This window comes from Panthera leo, chromosome C1 (genome assembly GCF_018350215.1).
Source record: "Panthera leo isolate Ple1 chromosome C1, P.leo_Ple1_pat1.1, whole genome shotgun sequence".
Lineage (NCBI taxonomy): Eukaryota > Metazoa > Chordata > Mammalia > Carnivora > Felidae > Panthera > Panthera leo.
The window spans coordinates 42,056,922-42,080,019 of record NC_056686.1 but is presented as its reverse complement, the minus strand read 5'-3'; the positions used below and the strand labels follow the sequence as shown (position 1 = coordinate 42,080,019).

Sequence of the window (23,098 nt, the reverse complement as noted above, 5' to 3'; positions counted from 1 at the left end):
CCATCTTGCTTCCAGGCTTTATCAGTCAGAGTCTCAATAGGAAACAGATGACACACTCAGATTAGGACAATTAGACAAAGGTTTATTTACAAAGGGACTAGTTTAAAACATGTGGGTGGAGTATAGAGGAAGACAAGGGATAGTTCAAGAACTATGTGATCTGTTACACCCCTTGACCTGAAGGGTGCGGAGAGGGAGGAGAGATTTCAGAAACTGCCAAGAGTTCTGTTCATCTAGCTAGCGTGAAAGGGACACTTACTTTCAAAAAATGTTCACAGCCAGGGGCACCTGGGTGGGTAAATAGGTTAAGCATTGACTTCAGCTCAGGTCACAATGTCAACTGTTCTGGAGGTGGAGCCCCACATGGAGCCCAGCGTGGAGCCTGTTGGGCTCTGTGCTGAGTGAGGAGCCTGCTTGGGATTCTCTCTCTCTGTTCCTCCCCTGCTCATGCACGTGCTCTCCCTCTCTCAAAATAAATAAAAACAAAACTTAGAAGAAAAAAAAAGGTTCACGCCACAAGGGAAACTTGCAGGAAGTAGTCAGGGAATTAATTATCTAGCCCTCCCTCTCACCAATCCCCTGCAAGGGTGTTGGCCCAGACCTAAGTGGAAAGTGGAAGCCAGAGAGCAAAGGAGCCAATTGACCTGGTCTCCACAGGTTCAGTGTACTGGGCAGACGGTGGGTGGACAGTGGATCTAAAAGCCAAATAGAAGGTATCCAGCACACAAACCCAACTCAGAAAACAATTTCTGAGGCTTATCCAGCACACAAACCCAACTCAGAAAACAATTTCTGAGGTTTAAAAATTATTTTTATTTTTAATTCTTTTATTTTAGAGAGATAGCATGCAAGCAGGGGAGAAGGGCACAGGGAGAGAGAGAGAGAGAGAGAGAAAGAGAGAGAGAGAGAGAGAAAGAGAGAGAGAGAATCTCAGGCAGGCTCCACACTTGGAGCATGGAGCCCGATGTGGGGTTTGATTCCACAACCCTGAGATCAGGACCTGAGCTGAAATCGACTTGAATGTTCAACCAACTGAGCCACCCAGATGCTCCTTTTTTAATTTGATTTTTGAGTAATCTCCACACCCAACCTGGGGCTCAAACCCACAACCCTGAAGATCAAGAGTTGCATGCTTCACTGACTGACCAACCAAGCACCCACCCCTCTCAACATCTTTAGGTAGTTAGGAGTGCCTATTCTGAGCCTCCCTTTAACATAGTGCTTAATGCTGTATTGCAATCCTGGCTGCACCTTAGAATCACCCGGGGAGTTTTTAAAAAATATTGATGTCCAGTCCCATTCCAGACCAATTGAATCAGAAAGTCTGGGGGTAGGTCCTCAACATTAATGCTTTTTAAAAATCCTCCAGGTGATTCTAAGGTGCAGCCAGGATTGAGAACCACTGCTGTGTTGTCATTGCCTACCTACCTATGTTTCATTGAGGAGTGTCTGAGTGCTTTGAGGGTAAGATCATGTCTTTAACGTGCAGCATGGAACCTGATACAGGGCAGGTGCTCAGGACACGAAAGTTCACATTACAGAGTGTGAGGACTTCACATTTGTGTAGTTTTGTTAGGATTGTGGTATATATGTCACCTACGGTATTGTTTTCAATCTGCAAGTTGCAACCCCTTAGTAGGTCATAGACCAGCACGGGGGAAAAATTGAATACAAATTCAAGAGTAGGTGACATATAGTAAGGGTTAGTGTAGTGTTGTGAAACAGGTATGGGTGATCCAGATTGCAACATAAACTGTTTCTGCTGTGAATTGCATTCACAATGCTTGAAATCCAATGACCTAGGACAAGTAATCTCTCTGTGCTTCTGTTTACCTATCTTTAAAAAAAAATTTTTTTTTAACGTTTATTTTTGAGAGAATGAGACAGAGTGCGAGTGGGGGAGGGGCAGAGAGAGAAGGCCAGAATCTGAAGCAGGCTCCAGGCTCGGAGCAAGCGTTCAGCACAGAACCCAACGCGGGGCTCCAGCCCACGAACCTGAGATCGTGACCTGAGCTGAAGTCAGATGCTCAACTGACTGAGCCACCCAGGCGCCCCTCCCTATCTTTTAAAATAGAATCATAGTACCTCCTATCTCATGGGATTGTAATGAAGATTAAATGAAGTAATACATGTAAAGTGCTTGGTGTCTAGCAGAGTACATAATCAACAGTACCTGTTTTATTGTTCGACAACAAAAACACTTTTTAAAAGCAGAATATAAAATTTTAGTGGTGCCTGGGTGGCTCAGTTGGTTGAGTGTGCGACTCTTGGTTTCAGCTAGGGTCATGATGTCATGGGTGGTGAATTCCAGCCCTGCATTGGGCACTGCTGAGTCTGCTTGGGAGTCTCTCTCTCCTTCTCTCACTGCTCCTCCCGTGCTCGTGCTCACTGTCTTTCTGTCTCAAAAATAAATAAACTTATAAAAATGTTTAATAAATAAATAAATAAATGAAATTTTATTTATCCTGCAATTACTGCTGTACAATATTAGGCATACAGGTAGATAAGAGCTTTTTTTTCTTAACTCAGTTATTATTGGAAAATGCTATGGCAATAAATAACTTTTTACAAATAGGAAGCTGTGTACCCGACCGCTTTCCTTTTCTTGAGGTCAGGAATGTTGTGGGGCCTGATTGGGGTGGTGGAGGTGCTGCCTTAGATTCTATCTGTGGCTAGGTCCTATTAATATCTCTACTGCTTCTGACCGGTGCCCACAGGCTATCTCTGCACCTGCTCTTGGAAAATTAGTACAGCTCTGTTTAGAGGTCTTAGGAGTAGGGACTAAGCAGGGCTTACTTGTTTGAATATCCAAAACACTTCACACCATACCTGTTACTCAATAGATAGGCTAAACTATTGATAACTGTTGTGTGACCTTGATCAAGTCACACACTCTGCACCAGAGTTTCCTGTGTATAAAGTGAGAGAGACTGAATGGAAGTTAGAGATAAAAGGAACCTCTGATTTTACAAGTGAGGAAGGTAAGACTCAACTAGGGGAAGGGACTTATGCAAGTTCACATGACAAGTTGGTGGAGAGGCAGAGGTTATACTTGAAGTCTCTCCGTTCCATGGTAGAGCACTTTCTATGGTATTGTATTGTCAATCCAATTGTAAAATCCTGGCATGCAGTTAGAGTCAACAAACAAAAGATACATATAGCAGCAGGGATAGATCTTGAAAAATATAGTGTGTTGTGCAAAAGTAAGATACAGAGTGGGATACATAATTCGATGCCATTTACATAAATGTAAAATATGTGCCCACAATATGAAAATGCACACTTTTCAAGAACAATATAAACCAGTTGCACAGTCAATACTTTAAAGAGTTACCTGCAGGGGTAGGGAGAGGAAAGAGGGTAAAAGAGAATCGATAGGGGCATCCGGCTGGCTCAGTTCAGAGAGCATGCAATTTTTGATCATGAGTTCAAGCCCCATGTTGGGTGTAGAGATTATGTTAAAAAAAGAGAGAGAGAGGGAGAGAGGATAAATAAATGAATGAATGAATGAACGAATGAATAAGAGACAGGCCTTCAAGGCCAAAGAAGACAACTAATACATTGACCTCAACTATCTGCACTTAAAATTTAAAAATAAAATAAAATAGGGGCTCCTGGATGGCTCAGTTGGTTAAGTGTCAGACTCTTGGTTTCTACTCAGGGCATGATCTTATGGTTTGTGAGTTCAAGCCTCTCATTGGGCTCTGTGCTGACAGTGTGGAGCCTGCTTGAGATTCTCTTTCCCCCAGTCTCTCTGCCCCTACCCGACTCATTCTTGCTTTCTCTCTCTCTCTCTCTCTCTCTAAAAAATAAATAAATAAATTTAAAATAAAATAAAATACTATAATTTCTGCCTTTTGGAGGGATTTTATTTCTAACAGTGTATGTAAAATGTAAAGCAGATAGGTGTCATTGATTTCTTTCTTTTTTCTTTTTTTCTCAACGTTTATTTGATTTTTGAGAGACAGAGACAGAGTGTGAGTGTGAGACGGGCGGAGAGAGAGAGGGAGACACAGAATCCAAAGCAGGCTCCAGGCTCTGAGCTGTCAGTACAGAGCCCGACACGGGGCTTGAACTCATGAACCATAAGATCATGACCTGATCTGAAGTCAGATGCTTAACCTACTGAGCCACCCAGCCTGTTTTGTTTTGTTTTGTTTTGTTTTGTTTTGTTTTGTTTTGTTTTGTTTTTGAGAGAGAGAGAGCAGGCGAACCAGGGAGAGGGGCAGAGGGAGAGAGAGAGAGAGAGAGAGAGAAAGAGAGAGAATCTTAAGCAGGTTCCATGCTCAGCATGGAGCCCAATGCTGGGCTCAATCCCACAACCCTGGGATAATGACGTGAACTGAACAAAATCAAGAGTTGGACACTCAACCAACTAAGCCACCCAGGTACCCAAGTGTCATTGATTTCTAAAAATCTTCCCTTCCTCTCCTTAGCCTCTATCCTCAATTAGGCCTCAGTGTCTCTCATTTGGACTCCTGGAGCAGCTTTCTCCTTGGTCTCCCTGCCTCCACTTTCTCCCCATCCAATCCAATGCAATTTTCCACAGAGAAACCAGAATTATCTTTCTCACACAAAAATCTGATCATGGTTCTCCTTTGTTTAAATACTCTTCAGTGACTTAGCCTGTGACCAAACAATATATCTTTTTCTATCTAGCTTCTTTCACTCATCATAGGTCATTTGATTATCCATTCTGTTACATTATGAGTTTTCTTGAGGAAAGAGACAGTGTTTTATTAATCTCTAAATCTCCAATAGCTAGCCCAAGGCCTGGCACTTGGTGGGAGCCCAGTGAGTATTTGAGGAATGAACGGATGCATGATTCCCCTGAGACTTTGTAATTAAACTGGCCATTTCCCCATCGTCAGTGGGGCCCCAGCTTCAGATCCCTGGGTGATGCAGGTGAGTTGCTAGGCAACAGCATGAGGTTGGCTCTGGGGTCACAGTGGAGAGTGTGCAATGGAGGCCGAGGCTGAGGTAATTAGAAACACTTCTATTCAGCAGCCTCTGAACTGCCTCTGGTTTTGCCCCTCCAGCCCATCCCCCACACAGCTGCAGGATAGATCTTTCTAAAACAAGCATAGACCATAGCACTCCCCTATTCCAAAACCTTTGGGCTGTCAGTTGAGGAAACTAAGGTTCAGAGATTTGAAATAACTTGCCCAATGTCCACATAACAAGTAAAGTGCAGAGCTAAACCCAGGTTTTTCTGATTCAAAAACCCGAGACCTTTCCAGTATTTTGATTTTGGACGAGTTAAATTTGGGGTGCCCACAAGTCATCAGGTGGAGAGATCCAAGAATCCATGGGTCACATTGCTGCCATTCCCATCAAAGCCTTCCATGGAGTAGGTGCTTCAGCAACAAACAAAACATATAAGGCTAGGAGACCACTTCCCTGTCAGAAAAGGGATAATCTTGAAGGTTCTATCCAATTTCTTATATGGAGTTTCAATTAGTGTGCTTTGATCCAGAGAGCAGCAGCATCAGGACTCCAGAGCCTGTCTCCTGACTTCACTGATCCCAGAAAGGCACAACAGAGTGGTAAGCACTTGACTCAGACTGGAAGAACAGAGGAGAGTTGTCAGGAAAGGATTCTAGGACAAAGGGATGTTTTGAACAATGAGTAGAAGACCAGGTAAAGATAAGGGGAATGTGATAGGGACAGTTCAAATGTCTGGATGTGTACATTTAGGAGAGATTTGATAATGCCTACTTTTCTGGGTGAAATTATAGTTCTCTAAAGTATTCATTCAATAATTCATTCCACAAATATTTCTTGGTTGAGCCATGTACCCTATACTTCAACCACACTGAATTTCTCACTGTTCCTTACACAATAAACAAAAGTGCTGTCCCTCTCTAACATTTGCATACGCACACAGTTCTATGGGAAACCATGGCAATAAGTCTTAGTCCAGATGAAGGAAGGAAAAAGGGCACGTGAAGGAAGGCTTCCAGGAGGAAGTATCTTCCAAACAGATGCCAGAAACGTGTGTGGGGTGAACCAGTTCAGGAAAGGGGAGCAGGGAACTGGTCTAATTAGGGGGTCAACATGTGTAAAAGCTCAGAGGCAGCCTGGTGCATTTAGACTGGAAGGAGCTTCTTGTGGCAAATTCCTGCACATTCCTCTTTTCCACTCAAACATGTCCCCTGTCCTTGTGGAACTGCTCCCAATTATCCCAGGGAGACTTGCATCCTTTCCTATTTCCTGAAGCCTTACAATGTCTTTTCTTAGAAGATTCATTACATTATATTATCATTTATCTAAACTGTAATGTTTTGTCTATTCTCCTAAAGACAAGGAGACTATGTCTGATTCTGCTTTGTGACAGCAAACAGTGGCAATTAGTAAGTGTTGTTGAATGACTGAAGGAATTAACAAACTCTTTATATGTCTTTCTTCTCCACTGAACTATGTGCTGCTCAGGGGCAGGGATCCTATCTAATACATCTCTCAGAACTCTTTAGCTTTTGAGTATAGTGAAGAGTGCACAGGCTTTCAGGGACAGACAAGGGGCAGATATCATTTGAATCAGGTATTAGCCATATGACCTTAAACTTCCTTGCCTTCAGTTTCCCAATGGTCAAGTGAAGCAATACTTCCATCCTCACAAGGCTTCTGTGAAAGATGAGTGGAAAAATGTGTATGACGTGCCTAGCATAATACTCAGCACATAGTTTTATTTTTCCCCAATGTTTGTTTGTTTTGAGAGAGAGAGAGAGAGCACAGGGGAGGGGCAGAGAGACGGGGGAGAGGGGGAGAGAGAGAATCCCAGTGCAGAGCCCAATACGGGACTCATCTCACGATCCCCATGAAGTCATGACCTGAGCTGAAATCAAGAGTTGATGTTTAACTGAGCCACTCAGGTACCCCTACTCAGTGCATAGTAAATGCTGGTTGCATGAATGGGCAGATAGGTGTATGGCAGTGGTTGAAGAGAAGGGATAGGAAAAGAAAAACAAGGAAAAGATGATTCCCTTCCAACCCCAGATGAAAGAGGCTTATTTTCCTCTCATCACTGAGAGATGAAGCACTGTGCCTCCCACTCAGGGACCCCAAATTCCAATTTACAACCCTCTAACTCAGTGTTACATGCTCAGTCCCCTTTAGACCTTCCCACTTTCCCCATTGTCTTTTCATTCTATCTCTGAGTGTGATTTCATCTCCCCACACAGGAGATGTCCTTGGAGAACAAGGATCAGGATGGATTAATACCTTTGGCTCCTCAGTGCCTGGTACAATGCCTGGCACATGGAGAATGAGTGTGATGAATCTTCTCCTACTGAATGGGAGAAGATATTTACAAATTATATATCTGATGAGGGGTTAATAGCCAAAATATATAAAGAACTTATACAATGCAATGCCAAAAAAATTAAATAATCTGATTTAAAAAATGGACAGAAGGGGCAGCTGGGTGGCTCAGTCAGTTGAGCGTCTGACTTTTGATTTCAGCTCAGGTCATGATCCCAGGCTCATGGGATATAGCCTGCTTAAAATTCTCTCTCTCCTTCTGCTCCCCTCCCCCCCATGCTCTCTCTCTTGCTTGCTCTAAAATAAAGTTTTAAAAACTAAAATAAAATAATAAAAAATGGACAGAAGACCTGAATAGACATTTTTCTGAAGAAGATATACAGATGGCTAACAAACATATGAAAAGATTCTCAACATCACTAATCATCATGGAAATGTAAATCAAAACCACAATGAAATATAACCTTACACCTATCAGAATGACTAGTATCAAAACAACAAGAAATAATATGTGTTGGTAAGGATGTGGAGAAAAAAGAACCCTGTGCAATGTGGGTTGGAATATAAATTGGTACAAACACTGTGGAGAACAGTATGGAAGTTCCTCAAAAAATTAAAAAGAGAAAAAAATTAAAAATAGAAATGCCATATGACCCAGTACTTGCATTACCCAAAGAAAATGAAAACACTAATCCAAAAAGATATATGCACCCCTATGTTTGTTGTAGCATTATTTACAATAGCCAAGATATAGAAGAAACCTAGCTGGGAATGCAAGCTGGTGTAGCCACTCTGCAAAACAGTATGGAGTTTCCTCAAAAAACTAAAAATAGAACTACCCTACGACCCAGCTATTGCACTACTAGGCATTTATCCAAGGGATACAGGTGTTCTGTTTCAAAAGGACACATTTACCCCAATGTTCATAGCAGCGCTATCAACAATAGCCAAAGTATGGAAAGAGCCCAAATGTCCATCGGTGGATGAGTGGATAAAGAAGATGTGGTATATATATACAATGGAGTATTACTTGGCAATCAAAAAGAATGAAATCTTTCCATTTGCAACTATGTCGATGTAACTGGAGGGTATTATGCTAAGTGAAATTAGTCAATCAGAGAAAGACAAATATTATATGACTTCACTCATATGAGGACTTTAAGACACAGAACAGATGAACATAAGGGAAGGGAAACAAAAATAATATAAAAACAGGGAGGGGGACAAAACAGAAGAGACTCGTAAATATGGAGAACAAACTAAGGGTTACTGGAGGGGTTGTGGGAGGGGGGGATGGGCTAAATGGGTAAGGGGCACTAAGGAATCTACTCCTGAAATCATTGTTGCACTATATGCTAACTAATTTGGATGTAAATTTAAAAAAATAAAAAATAAAACAAGTTAAAAAAAAAAAAGAAACCTAGGTGTCCATCAATAGATGAATAGATAAAGAAGATGTGGTATATAAATGGAATATTATTCAGCTATTAAAAAAAGAATGAGCTTTTGCCATTTGGGACAACATGGATGAATCTAGAAAGTATTATGCTGAGTGAAATCAGTCAAAACAAATACCATATTGTTTTACATACATGTAGAATCTAAAAAACAAAACATGAACAAACAAAAAAGCAGAAACAGACTAATAAATACAGAGAACAAACTGGTGGTCACCAGAGGGGAGGGGAGTAGGGGATGAGCAAAATGGGTACAGGGGAGTGAGAGAAACAGGCTTCCAGTTATGGAATGAATAAGTCACAAGGATGAAAGGTATAGAATAGGAATAAAGTCAATGGGATTGTCATAATGTGTGGTGACAGATTGTAGCTACACTTGTGGTGAGCATAACATAACATCAGAGAGTTGTCAAGTCACTATGTTGTACACCTGAAATTAATGTAACATTGTATGTCAACTATACTTCAATTTAAAAAAATAAAAGGAGCGGATTAAAAAAAAGAGTCTGAAAAAAAAAAAGAGTCTGAATAATACATTCAGGGTGATTATGGGCTCTAATTTAACTCAAAGACATCCCATTAAACAAAAATTCTTCTTCCCTGGTAGCAATTTTCTATCTGGGGCCAATGACTTGGTTTATTGAAAGACCTTAAAGTGTTGTCGATCTGAGCCAAAGAAGGTTCAGAAAGCCTTTTCTTGGCAGGGACTCAATCCTTTCTATTATGTCCGTTTCTTTAAACAAAAAAGGATTATAAAAAATCTTTTAAAATTGATTCTCTTGTAAACACTCAAAGAAAGAATGTCTGTCCTATGGCTGGGGTAATTGACTCTAAGAATAAAGTGGAGGTTGTGGGGGGACAGGGGGCGGGGAGAAAGGGAAAAAAAAGAATAAAGTGGAGGTCTTTTAATTGTAAAGACATAAAATGTCTGAATCTTCCCTCCTAACGTATTTAGTATAATTGGCAATAATTTCCCCCTCCTCCACTCCCTGATTGAGAGACAGCTCACTTCCTATTAGAAGAAAACCAGATCACTAACCTAGGAACCTGAGTCTTGGAAAGAGTTTATTTTACTAGAACATGCTTCCAGAGGGAGCGGAAAGCAGGAAGCCTGCATTTTCTCTCTGCTTCAGTCCACCTGGTACCTGGACTTAACCACGGTGTTTGTGATTGGCCTCAGCTTTCCCCCTTTCCTCTTGGGACACTTTGCAGCCTTCGAAATATTTGGGCAGACGCTTCCTGTGGAAAATATTCCACAGGGCTGCCCTCTGTTATGTGGGTTTCTGGTAGAAGTATCAAAGGTTTGAATCTGGGCCCCATATTGAGATACTAGGAGGTATACTGTACTTGTAAGGGATCTGTTGGAATATTAGAAAATTCCTTAGAAATTTCTTTGCATTGCCAACAACTGAAACCTCTTCTTTTCTTCAGTAAGCAAACTTTGAAATTTATTAAATTCCTGGCCCTACCACTTATTAACTATATAGTTTTGTACAGGTTGCCTACCATCTCTGAAACTCAATTTCTTTTTCTGAAAAAAAAAAAAAAAATATATATATATATTTTTTTTTGGAAATAACAGTTCCACCTCCCTGGGTTGTAATGAGGTAAAGAGAAAAGATATGTGAAAATCATGGCACACGGTAATCACTAATAAATTATAATTATTATTAACATTATACCCTGGAGCCAAAGGGTCAGTTCTGCCCAGTTTTTGAGCCAGTCCTGCCTGACCAATGTAGGGGTAGACTGCCTTACCTCTACTAGCATGTGGGACCAAGAATTAGACCTGGTTTGGCATAGGCTAGACTGGTCCAGTTTGTACAACCAGTCTTCAGCTGCAGTTCTCCTACTTAATACACCTGTCCTGGGGTTGTCAGCCTGCATAAATCCTGCTAATCCTAACCTGGGTAGGGAGTAGAGATGGATCCTGCTCCTTATTTTAGCCACTAGCTGGCATATAGCTGGGAATAGAATGATAACCTAGAACTACAGCATTGCTCCTATCAGACTCTTTTCAATGTCATTTGCTGCCTAGACTGGCTGCCATTTCCACCTGCTAAATTGGAGCTTCTTGCCACCCAAAGCGCCTACCCAGACCATGTCTGAGCTCATCACACTCTGAACATTGCACTTTGGTTCCAGAAGATATTCAGACTTCTCCTGACTGGGTCTTTACTTCTCTCTTCCTCTAGCCCAAAAGAAAAAGGAGAAATACGCTAACATTTATTAAATCCTAAGTAGCTTTACATATACATTCTTGCTTAGTTTAATCCTAACAACTATATGAGATGGGTCTTTTTTTTCATTTTCCTTTACAATTTTTTTTTAATGTTTATTTATTTTTGAGAGAGAGAGAGAGAGAGAGAGACAGAGTGTGAGCAGGGGAGGGGCAAACAGAGAAGGAGACACAGAATCCGAAGCAGGCTCCAGGCTGTCAGCTCAGAGCCCAATGCGGAGCTTGAACTCACAGACCACGAGATCATGACCTGAGCCAAAGTCAGATGCTTAACTAACTGGGCTACCCAGGCACCCTTTTTCATTTTCCCTCTAAAGAGAAAACTGTGGCTCAGAAAGTTGCAGTAATTTGCTCAGAATCACATATGAAGCAAAGGATGGGATGAGATTTTGAACCCAGGTCTTCGCTGCTGAAATCCAGGTTCTTTCTGCTAGAGATTAGGTCTTTGTTCTGAGACCCTCAGTCTTGGGGCCCATAGAAACACTTCCATTGGAGTTGGGGAATTCCTCTAGGCTTCCTTTCCTACTGCTGCTTGTACCTTCTAGTCCATTCTTACTTAGGGTCCTGCTTGGTTTCACACCTTGACTCTTCCTTCTTGTCTTGCTCCATTTACATATAATAATCTTCTTTCCATCTTCCAATCTTGTTGTTTGATCAGTCACTAAATTCAGTCAGAATTTCTATTAGTTTTCAAGGGCTGCCATAATAAAATACCACAGACTGGGTGCCTTAAACAACAGAAATTTATTTTCTCCCAGTTCTGGAGGTAAGAAGTCTAAGATCAGGTATCTGCAGGTTTGGTTACTCCAGAGACCTCTCCGCATGGCTTACAGGTGGCTGCCTTCTCACTGTATCTACACATGGTTGTTTCTCTGTGCATGTGTGCCTCGAGTATCTCTCCGTGTCCAAATTTCCTTTTCTCATAAGGACACCAATCAGAATGGATTAGGCTTATCATAATGACCTCATTTTAACATAATCACCTCTTTAAAGTCCCTATCTCCAGATATAGTCACATTCTGAGGTACTAGGGGTTGGGGCTTCAACATAGGAATTTTGATGGGAGAGAAGAGACACAATTCAGTCCATAATAGGGTTCTAAGTAATAAGCAACAGAAACGGACTCTCACTGATTTCGGGGGGAAAAAATGACTTAAAAGGCACTGGGGATTTCACAGAATCACAGGGAAGCCTTGGAAATCAGGCAGGAATGAGAGAGGTGAGGCAGTGAGTAACCAGCCTACTTTTCAAACCACACCACCAAACCAGTCTGATGACGGTATCACTGCCATGACCAGTGACACTGCCCTCTCTGGTTCCTGCACTGCTCCCTGAAAACTTGGCATGCCTGCTGCCACTCCCACTTTGCCACTAGAATGAATACTCTATGGCCCCTTCTGGATCACCAGCTCCTGATTCAAAATTTGGGGCAAGTGTATCTGATTGGGCAACACATGCCCTTGCCTACCTGCAAGAGAGGGTAGGAAAACAAGCATCTTGTGTTTTCTGCTTCTATATTAGGGTCTGTCTTCCATCAAGACACATAAGGAGTCTCTCTTTTTTTTTAATTAAAAAAAAATGAAAAGTTTATTCATTTTTTGAGAGAGAGAGAGAGAGAGCACGAGCAGGGAATGGGCAGAGAGAGCGAGGCACAGAATCTGAAGCAGCCTTCAGTCTCAGAGCTGTCAGCACAGAGTCTGATGCAGGGCTCAAACCCACAAACCGCGAGATCATGATCTGAGCTGAGGTCAGATGCTTAACCGATTGAGGAGTCTCTTAACATAAGGAAGAGGTTCAGACATGCATCACTCAGAATTACAAGTGTCCACTATACTCAACAAATATTTATTTTATTTTATTATTTATTTATTTTATTAACGTTTTATTTATTTTTGAGACAGAGAGAGACAGAGCATGAATGGGGGAGGGTCAGAGAGAGGGAGACACAGAATCGGAAGCAGGCTCCAGGCTCTGAGCCATCAGCCCAGAGGCCGACGCGGGGCTCGAACTCACGGACCGAGAGATCGTGACCTGAGCTGAAGTCGGACGCTTAACCGACTGAGCCACCCAGGCGCCCCAACAAATATTTATTGAATTTTAAAATTTTTAAAAATTTTTAAGTAAGCAAGCCAACCAGGCACATCTTATTGAACTTTTAAGATCATGCCTTGGGAATACAATGGTGACCAGCATTGGGGCCCCTGGGTGGCCCAGTCAGTTAAGTGTCTGACTTTGGTTCAGGTCATGATCTCACGGTTCGTGAGTTCGAGCCCCACGTCAGGCTCTGTGCTGACAGCTCAGAGCCTGGAACCTGCTTCAAATTCTGTGTCTCTGTCTCTCTCTTCCCCTCCCCTACTAGTGCACTTGCTCTCTCTCTCTCAAAAATAAATGAACATTTAAAAAAAAAAACCCACAAAAGTGACTAGCATCTGCTTTTAAGAGTTCCAAGTCTGGTATAGTGTGAATGGGCAGTTTGAATGCACTGTGATAATGGCCATGATAGAGGAAAAGCAGAGCAGGCTGTGGGATTACAGAGAAGAGGAACTGGCTAGCATAAAGGAATCAGGAGAAATCAGAGAAAATATTCTGGGAAAAATGATGTCTGAGACCTGAAGAACAAAGGAGTTTTAGCTAGCTAGGAATTCTGTCCTCCCTCTTACTGTCCCAGGCCCCTGTTTTCAAAGCCTCAGCTATGAGGTACCTTGCTTGGCACCTGGCATCCAACCCAGAACTGTGGACACCATTGCCTGGGTGCCTCAGCCTTTCGGTCTGAGAACAGAGACTGAACACAAGTTTCCATGAGTAAGAGTATTTACATACATTCTATCCTTCATTAATATTCCTAATCTCTTTTGGAAGTTTCTAAAACTTCCCAGCTGTGTACTAGGCATAAGTAGGAGATTAAAAAAAAAAAAAAGGAAGCCATGGTCTGTGCTCTTAAAGATGTTATAATCTGGCTGTGGAGAAAAATAGGTCTGTAGTAGGGCAAAGGATGTGTTCCTGGAGAAGGTCAGATGGGCACTCAGACTCATTCCCATAGACTGACATTACCATTGTCTACAATCCTGACCGTCTCAGGAACCCTGATTTTGTGGCACATAAAGAATGGATATGTCTCTCAGATAGAGACATATCCTCAAACATACATTAACAAAGCTCAGTGTAACATGCATAAACCAGAAGTCCATTTATTCATCTGTAAAAAAATTATTTGCAAAGACAGTTTAATTTGCAAAGCAGGCCAGAACACTCACATCAGAAGATCCGTGCACTTTCTCCCTCCAAACATGCTACACGGGAAGCCAAGTATTGGAGAGTAGCTGAGTAGGCCTGGAATTAAAGCAAAGGGTATGAGTCAATCTCAAGAGAGGTCCCCTCTGTCAATGAGTTTGGACACTCTACTCACTTCAGCTGTTTCTCAACACTGATTGCAAATTAGAATCACCTAGAAAGATTTTTATTTATTTATTTATTTATTTTTTTAATTTTTTTTTCAACGTTTTTTATTTATTTTTGGGACAGAGAGAGACAGAGCATGAACAGGGGAGGGGCAGAGAGAGAGGGAGACACAGAATCGGAAACAGGCTCCAGGCTCCGAGCCATCAGCCCAGAGCCTGACGCGGGGCTCGAACTCACAGACCGCGAGATCGTGACCTGGCTAAAGTCGGACGCTTAACCGACTGAGCCACCAGGCGCCCCACCTAGAAAGATTTTTAAAGCACTCATGCCAGGGACCCACTGAGATTCTGATTCAGTTGCTCTGTGTTAAAGCCCAGATAGGAATCTTAATTAACTAATTAATTAATTAATTACCTTATTTTTGTTTTGGAGTCTTATTTTAAAAGCTGCTAAGGCAAGTCCAACATGCAACAAAGGGCTGTTTTCTAGGTCTTTCAAGGAAATCATGGTGTTTATGTTGCTTAGCTAAGATTTCTCAACACAGGACATTGCCTGGAGAGACACTTCTGTGACTTTCCTTTTTCAAGGTTCCATGGTTGACCATCTTCCCTTTCCATTCACATAGATGTTTTCCAAACAAGATATATTACAATTGATGTGGTTTCCAGTTATTACACAGCAGTCAGTTTCTAGGCCTGCAGCTTTCAGAATACTCCCAGATCATGTTGATTGGAGTTCTGAATGTTCCTAAACCTCTCAGACACAGTTTTACACATGGGTTCTTAGTTTCCTACAGATGATTAATTTCATTTGTGGAGAGTAGATTTTATTTCAGGGGCAATCTTGATTCCAGACTTTTTGAGGGTGTCCCACTCTTTCATCATCAAGCATCCAGAGAATAATCCAAGGTTGTAGAAATTCAAAGAGAAAGTTTAATTATAATGAGTTAACCCTACCTATATGGATACAGAAGTGGTTCAATGTAAAGAATCAGAGAGGTCTGAGTACACATCTTGATTTTGACCTTTTCAGGATATATGACTTTGGGCAAAAGGCTTCATCTGTAATTTAGGCATTATCATGCCTAGCTTTTATAATTGTGGTGGGTAATAAAGATACTGTATGAAAACTCTTTGGAATAGCATAAGCACTCAATAATAAAACTATTACTATTGGTATTCTTGAAAGAATCTGTCTCTCGAAAGTTAGGGAGTATTTCCTCAGAACCAAACTCCCTCTCTCTTTACTTTTTTAGAGTAGAAATTTATCATGCTTTAAAAATAATGATACAGGGATGCCTCGTCAGCTCAGTTGGTAGAGAATGTGACTCTTTTTTTTTTTTTTTCTTAATTTTTATTGAGCAGGGGAGGGGCAGAGAGAGAGGGAGATACAGAATCCAAAGCAGGCTCCAGACTCTGAGCTATCAGCACAGAGCCCAATGGGGGACTCGAACCCACAAACTGTGAGATCATTACCTGAGTCAAAGTTGGATGCTCAATCGACTGAGCCACCCAGGCGCCCCAAGAGAATGTGACTCTTGATCTCAGACTTATAAGTTCGAGTCCCACATTGGGTGTAAAGATTACTTAAAAATAAAGTCTTTAAAAAAAAATAATGACCCACACTCATAAAAAATTCAAGTAGTACAGAAAAACACAAGGAAGAAAGTAACAGATCACCCTTAATTGTAACACTCAAAATAGCATTTTTAATGTATGAGGAAAATCATTGTGGACATTTCTATATGTATTTACACAGCATAATCAATACCTGAAATAATTTCAAAGGGCTCATACTGAGCAAGATATTTGAAATAAAATATTTAATAAGAAGGTCTTGTTGAAGTTAACTTAATAAAAATAACAAAAAAGGTGATAAATTATATTTATTAAAAGATTATGAAAATAATTGGAATTGTCATTTTTTTTAAAACTACACATTTTAATGTTAGACAATATTAACTTATTATTGTCTATCATGGTGTGATTAATACTATTATACTTCCCCCATCTCCTCTCTTCTACTGCCTAATTTTTGTGGCTCATTATTTTTACTTTGCCAAGATTCATAATATTTACATTTTATTTTATAACTATAACTCATCTAGCTGTTTAGGCTTAGTTCCAGTTTTAAGTAGATTCCATTTTCATCATCAGTCCTTTATTATAGTTTCTTTTCTTTCCTTACATTCATGTCTTGATTAGCTGGATTGCAGCATTAAGAAGTTATTTAAAGAAGGATGCTGGATTCCTTGAATTCTTTCAATTTAATGTCTGTCTGTTGCTTTTTTATTTAAAATGACAACATAGCTGAGTAAGATATTCAGAAAAACTGTTTTTGCAACTCTTCTATAAATTTAAAATGTTAAATTATTTTGAAACTGTATTTTTAAATGTTTATTTTTGAGAGAGAGAAAAACAAACAAACATGAGAAGAGGTGGGGCAGAGAGAGGCGGGGTGGGGGGGGTGGGAGCGGTGGGGGGGGTGGGGGGTGGGGGGTGGGGGCGGTGGGGGGGTGGGGGGTGGGGGGGGTGGGGGACAGAGGATCCAAAGAAGGCTCTGTGCTGACAGCAGACAGCCTGATGCAAGGCTTGAACACACAAACTGTGAGATCATGACCTGAACCGAAGTCAGAGGCTTAACCAACTGAGCCACCCAGGCACCCCATAAAATGTTAAATTATTTTGAATTTAAGAGTTAATAATTGGGGCACCTGGCTGGCTCAGTCGGTGGAGTATGTGACTCTTGATTTTGGCGTTGGAAGTTCAAGCCCCACATTGGTTGTTGAGATTACTTAAAAATAAAATCTTTAGGGGCGCCTGGGTGGCTCCGTCGGTTAAGCGTCCGACTTCGGCTCAGGTCACCATCTCGCGGTCCGTGAGTTCGAGCCCCGTGTCGGGCTCTGTGCTGACAGCTCAGAGCCTGGGGCCTGTTTCAGATTCTGTGTCTCCCTCTCTCTCTGACCCTCCCCTGTTCATGCTCTGTCTCTCTCTGTCTCAAAAATTAATAAACGTTAAAAAAAATTTAAAAATAAAATAAAATCTTTAAAAATATAAAAAAATAAAGAGTTTTAAGATGCAAAATAATACAACATATTGTTCACAGATATGAATATGCATTGAAAGTCTGGAAGCAAGTGTGACTGGCTGGCTTAGTCAGGAGAGCATGCAACTCTTGACTTGGTTATGGTGAGTTCAAGCCCCACATTGGGCATAAAACTTACTTTATAAATATATACATACATACATACATCATACATAAAAGAGATTCTTTAAAAAAAAATTAAGGAAGTCTAGGGGTGCCTGGGTGGCTCAGTTGGTTGAACATCCAATTGTTGGTTTCAACTCAGGTCATGATCTCACAGTTCATGGTTCAAGTCCCACGTCTGGCTCTACGCTGCTTGGGGTTCTCTCTCTCTTTCTCTCTCTCTCTGCCTTCCCCCTGCTTACGCTGTCTCTGTCTCTCTCAAAAATAATAAATAAGACTTAAAAAAATTTCTTAAAAAAAAAGCATAGAAGCATACAAAGGCCACCTACCGAATAGGAGAAGATATTTTCAATGACATATCTGATAAAGGGTTAGTATCCAAAATATACAAAGAACTTATAAAACTCAGCACCCTCAAAATAAATAATCCAATTAAAAATGGACGGGGTGCGTGGGTGGCTCAGCTGGTTAAGCGATGATGACTCTTGATTTCTGCTCAGAGCATGATCTCACAGTTCCTGAGATTGAACCCTGTGTTGGGCTACCCACTGACAGAGTGCAGCCTTCTTGGGATTCTCCCTCTTCCTCTTTCTCCACCCCTCCCCTGCTTGCATATGCTCTCTCTCTCTCTCTCTCAAAATAAATAAATAAATAAATAAATAAATAAATAAATAAATAAATAAATAAATGTTTTAAAAAGTTTAAAACGGACAGAAGACATGAATAGACATTTTTCCAAAGAAGACATACAGATGGCTAACAGACACATGACAAGATGATCAACGTCACTCATCATCAGGGAAACACAAATCAAAACCACAATGAAATATCACCTCACACTTATCAGAATGGCTTAAATCAACAATACAAGAAACAACAGGTGCTGGCGAGGATGTAGAGAAAGGGGAACCCTCTTGCACTGTTGGTAGGAATCCAAACTGGTGCAGCCACTCTGGAAAACAGTATGGAGGTTCCTCAAAAAGTTAAAAATAGAACTACCTTATGATTCAGCAACTGCACTACTAAATACTAGGTATTTACCCAGAGAATATAAAAACGCTAATTTGAAGGGATACATGCGCCCCAATGTTTAGAGCATATTGTCTACAATAGCCAAATTATGGAAAAAGCCCAAAGGTCCATCAACTAATGAATGAATTTTAAAAAAATGTGGTATACATACACAATGGAATATTACTCAGCCATAAAAAGAATGAAATCTTGCCATTTGCAATGACTTGGATGGAGCTAGAGTGTATTATGCTAAGTGTAAATAAGTCAGTCAGAGAAAGACAAATACCATATGATTTCACTCTTATGTGGAGTTTTAGAAACAAATGAGCATAGGGGGAAAAAAAAGAGAAAGAGGCAAACCAAAGAAACAGACTTTTTTTTTAATATGAAATTTATTGTCAAATTGGTTTCCATACAACACACAGTGCTCATCCCAACAGGCCCTCCTCAATGCCCATCACCCACCCTCTCCACCCTCCCACCCCCCATCAACCGTCAGTTTATTCTCAGTTTTTAAGAGTCTCTTATGGTTTGGCTCCCTCCCTCTCTAACTTTTTTTTTTCCCTTCCCCTCCCCCATGGTCTTCTGTTAAGTTTCTCAGGATCCACATATGAGTGAAAACATATGTTATCTGTCTTTCTCTGTATGACTTATTTCACTTATGTCACTCTCCAGTTCCATCCACGTTGCTACAAAAGGCCATATTTCATTCTTTCTCATTGCCAAGTAGTATTCCATTGTGTATATAAACCACAATTTCTTTATCCATTCATCAGTTGATATAAAGAAATGGAAAAACAGACTCTTAACTATAGAGAACAAACTGATGGTTATCAGAGGGGAGTTGGGTGGAGGAATGGGTTAAATAGGTAATGGGGAATTACCAACCACACTTATTAGATACAAAAGTACTAATTAAAACATTAAAAAATAAAATTCAGATGTGTAACACAAGGTTATGCATCATGATTAGGGAGGCCCAATTCCAAGAATGCAATGATGGTTCAACTTGGAAATGGTTTATTATTTGTAAGTTACTATTTCAATAAGACAAAGGAGACAATCCATATAACCATCTTGATAAAGGGTGGAGGTAGAGTGATAAAATTCTCTATTAATTTCTAATTAAAAAAACTATTAATAAAATAGAAGAGAATAGAAAAAAATAGGTGTTGGGGATTAAGGAGTATACTTGTCATGATGAGCACCAGGTGTTGTATGGGAAGTGCCGAATTACTAAATTATACACCTGAAAGTAATATTACACTGTATGTCAACTAGAATTTAAATAAAATTAAACAAACAAAAACATACATAGGAATGAAAAACACCGAATTCATGATTCTAAATACTTCTGGATGCTAAGGGAGGGGAAGAGAGGACTAGGCAACTGTGGAGGAGTATATAGGGGCTTTAATTTTATTGATAATGTTTCATTTCTTCAGTGGGTCATGGGCATACAGTATTTATTATATTATTTTTTATAATTTTTTGTACATCTGAAATGTTTCATTAAAAATGAAATATATATGGGCTGCTTGGGTGACTCAGTCAGTTGAGTGTCCAGCTCCTGATTTCAGCTCAGGTCATGATTCCAGGGACATGGGATTGAGCCCCGCTTCAGGCTCCAAGCTGGGCATGGAGCCTGCTTAAGATTCTCTCTCTCTCTTAAATAAAATAAAATGAAATGAAATAAAATAAAATAAAATAAAATAAAAAGAAGAAAAAGGAAATATATAGGGGCCTGCTTAAGATTCTCTCTTTCTAAAATAAAATAAAATAAAATAAAATAAAATAAAAAAATAAGAAGAAGAAAAAGGAAATATATAGGGGCACCTGGCTAGCTCTGTTGGTAGAACATGAGACTCTTGATCTCAGGGTTGTGAGTTCAAGCCCCACATTGGGTGTGGAGATTACTTTCTAAAAAAAATTTTTTTTAACATTTTTCATTTATTTTTGAGAGGCAAAGAGAGACAGAGCATGAGCAGGGTAGGAGCAGACAGAGAGGAGACACAGAAACCGAAGCAGGCTCCAGGCTCTGAAATGTCAGTACAGAGCCCATCTTGGGGTTTGAACCCACAAACTGGGAGTTCATGACCTGAGCCAAAGTCTGCCGCTTAACTGACTGAGCCACCCAGGGGGTCCATGGTGTGGAGATTACTTAAAAATCAAATCGAAAGAAAGAAAGAAAGAAAGAAAGAAAGAAAGAAAGAAAGAAAGAGTTCAATGCCGAAATGAACATTTGAGATAAGGCCTTACCTTATTCCCTTGTACAGATTTACCACTAAACAGCAGCTAAAACTTGAGCTACTCTCCCCTTGCTCCTGTCTTTGATTTGAGGCCAGAATGGTGAGTTGAGGGCAGATTGTAAAGGACCTTGAATGCTTGCACTTTATCCTGAGAGCAATAAGAAGCTGTTAAAAGGTTTTCTGTGGGGGAGGGTATGGTCAGATTCATGTGTTTTATGAATCTCACTCTGGCTACAATAGAGAACAATTGAATGGGGATTGAGAATAGAAGCAAGAAGATAAACCGGGAGACTGTGGCAATAGAGCAGAGGAGAGTGAATGGGGTCTACAATAAGATAATGGTAGTGGGGATAGTGGGAAAGGGAAAGGTAGAAGAGCTAAGAAGGAAATATCAAGACTTGGAGAGTGATTGTGAAGTAAGTAAGAATGAAGACTCAAAGATAATGACTCCTCTGAATTTCCTCATGAATGATCTATGTATATTTAAAGTATTTGACATTTAAGGGTATACAGTATGCTATGTTATTTTGCTTTTTGTATTTATCCTCTGTTTCCTCAGCAGACTGGGGCAAGAGCTGTCTTTTTTTTTGGCTCCTCCACACCACCTGGCCCCATGCCTTGTGCCAGAGCTTACTAGAAGGATAGATTGGTAGGAACTGGAGAGGTACTAAGTAAGATGGTCTGGAGCTAGGAGCAATAATATTCTGATGCTCTGCGAAAGGCTGCTGAGGAAAGGTGAATCCTGGGGCTGGCTGGCTAGGGCAAGGCTTTGAAGAACTAGGAAGAAGGACCTGAAGCAAGAGACGAGTTGAAAGTTAGTATAGGAAAAGTAAGCTCAGGAGAAAAGTTTTTTCTTTTCTTCTTCTTCTTTTTTTAAAGTAAGCTTTACGTCCAGTGTGGGGCTTGAATTCACGATCCTGATATCAAGAGCCTCATGGTCTATTGACTGAGCCAGCGAGGCACCCCAACAATCCCAATTCTTAATGGTGAATGGGAAGTGTTTCTAATACTAAATGGTGATTCACTAGTTTGATTTAGTTAGTTCCAATCTATCATAACACCATACAGAGCTTCCTGAAAGCTGGGCCACTAAAATCATGCTATAAATAAATAATAGCATTTTATTCATTTATTCATTAACTTATTCAAAATAATTTTTATCAAGCACCTGTTATCTTATAGGCTCTGTTCCAGGTGCTGAATTATGAAACTTATGATCTACTGGAGAGATGATGATTAAGTATTTACAAGTGTGATAAATGATACAAATGAGAAATATAGAATATTATAGTGATGTGGAGAACAAAGGCAAAGGAAAAAATTAAACTTCCTTACAACTTAAAAGTCCACTAACAAGTATTTGAGACAGGCAGAGTAACCTTCATTACGGAGCTCAGCTGCCTCCATTTTAATACTTTGCTAGAGGCAAAAGGCAACCTTAGCTTGACTTTAGCATGATCTCCAGGATCCTGTAAAAATCCCTTTGGAAACTTCCTTTTCTCTATTCCCCCAAGATACATCCTCCAAGCATATGGCCCACTGATATACAACTGAAGGGTCTCATGATGAAGGTTTTACTAGACAGTAGTAAATGACTTTTTCCTAAAAACAGCTAGCCCCTTAAGGTCCTAGAAACCTTGCTTCCAAATTCCTTAGAGACTTATGCTATCCCTAACCCTCTCCCAACTTGAAAGTATATAATTAGTCACTCCTCACAATCCCAGTGCAGCTCTTTCTGCCCACAGGTTCTGTCCCCATGCTTTAATAAAACCACCTTTTTGCACGGTAGAGGTCTCAAGAATCCTTTCTTGACCATTGGCTCCCAGACCCCAACATTTCACATTAATAGGACTATATAATAGGAATGTCTAAACTTGTCTTTGGGTTGGTGAAGGCTTCCTTCAAATGTAATGTTTAAGTTGAAATCTGAACATTGAGTGGGAGTTAGGCAGATGAAGAGCTAGAGAAATGAGTGGGAAGAGACAGTGGGAGTGGCATTGGTATGTGTTGGGGGGGTGGGGGCCAGTGGCTTTAAGGAACCAAATTTTGTTCAGAGAACTGAAGGTGTGTAATGGCTAGAGCACCAAGTATGAGACATGAGACAAAGCTGGAAGACTGATGGGGGTCAGCTCATTTAAGACTTTATGGTCATGTTGGACCATTCACAGAGCCTTTCCCTGGCACTGGCTTTGTTCAGGTACTAAGGATATATAGAATTGAATCAGACTTTAAAGTACCTTAATCCCAGGTCTCGAATAGTTCATCAGGTGGAA

General features: G+C 40.5%; 1 protein-coding gene across 2 annotated transcripts in view; it reads right to left on the bottom strand.

The window, feature by feature from the left end:
* The window catches only part of GPX7 (glutathione peroxidase 7), a 57,418-nt gene that overhangs the window by 16,575 nt on the left and 17,745 nt on the right, over window positions 1–23,098 (bottom strand). For both annotated transcript variants that reach the window (XM_042951322.1, XM_042951321.1), the window contains one exon: window positions 14,211–14,286. The gene's annotated coding sequence lies outside the window, so the exon portion shown is untranslated. The remainder of the gene's footprint in view (window positions 1–14,210; window positions 14,287–23,098) is intronic.